The sequence below is a fragment of the Chiloscyllium punctatum genome, chromosome 33 (assembly GCF_047496795.1).
Source record: "Chiloscyllium punctatum isolate Juve2018m chromosome 33, sChiPun1.3, whole genome shotgun sequence".
Classification (NCBI taxonomy): domain Eukaryota; kingdom Metazoa; phylum Chordata; class Chondrichthyes; order Orectolobiformes; family Hemiscylliidae; genus Chiloscyllium; species Chiloscyllium punctatum.
In genome coordinates this window covers 43716834-43717787 of record NC_092771.1, presented here as the reverse complement: position 1 = coordinate 43717787, position 954 = coordinate 43716834, and the positions used below count along the sequence as shown (strand labels likewise).

Here is a 954-nt window from a genome sequence, read left to right as displayed (position 1 = left end):
AGAATCCCATAGCATTAAATATGCACATCGCATCTCTCGTTATTTGGTTTCCCTGGATCACTTTCATAAGATTAACGTCCACAGTAACTTGACTTGGAAAAGACAATCAGGTTCCTTTTTATTATCCCAATTCAGTCTACATTTCGTTAAATTCAGGCATCAGTCTCAAATTATTCTTTGAGGTTTTATAATGTGGTCGATGCAGATAAACTAACCATTGGAGTTTCAATTTCAATAAGACAGTGTGATAATCCAAAAATAGCGACGAGAGTGGGATTCGAACCCACGCGTGCAGAACACAATGGATTAGCAGTCCATCGCCTTAACCTCTCGGCCACCTCGTCGCATATGCATATAACGCTATAACATAATCTCACAGACCATCACAATCTCATCATCTCTGGGGAATCTCCTATTCACAGCCTCCAACCTCATTGTCCATGAACTCTGCACTGCCCGATTCTACCTCCTTCCTAAGACCTGCTGTCTCTGCCTGCGCTTGTTTGACCCGACTCATCTCTTCCTACCTCAACACCTTCCTGTCTCCCCAGTCCAGGAAATTCTCACCTACGTTTGTGACACCACCTATGTACTTCATCTCACTAAAGACTTTTATTTCCCTGGTCAACAATGCGTCATCTTCACCTTGGACATCCAGTCCCTCTGCACATCGACCTGCCATGACGAAAGTCTCCAAACCCTCTGTTTCTTCATCTCGCCCCATCCCAACCAGTACCCTTCCACCGACACCCTCATCCAGCTGGCTGAACTGGTCCTCACCCTCAACAACTTTTCTGTTCAATCCTCCCACTTCCTCCAAACCAAATGTGTAGCTATGGGCACCCACGTGTGACCGAGCTATGCCTGCCTGCCTGTTTGTCAGATATGTGGAATTGTCCGTCTTTCGCAGTTACTCTGGCACCTCTCTCCACTTGTTCCTCCGCTACATTGATG

General features: G+C 46.1%; 1 non-coding gene across 1 annotated transcript; it reads right to left on the bottom strand.

Moving 5' to 3' along the window:
• Positions 1 to 262: 262 nt before the first annotated feature.
• trnas-gcu (transfer RNA serine (anticodon GCU)) lies at positions 263 to 344 on the bottom strand. The gene has a single exon. It is a non-coding gene; the product is annotated as a tRNA-Ser (tRNA).
• Positions 345 to 954: the final 610 nt, after the last annotated feature.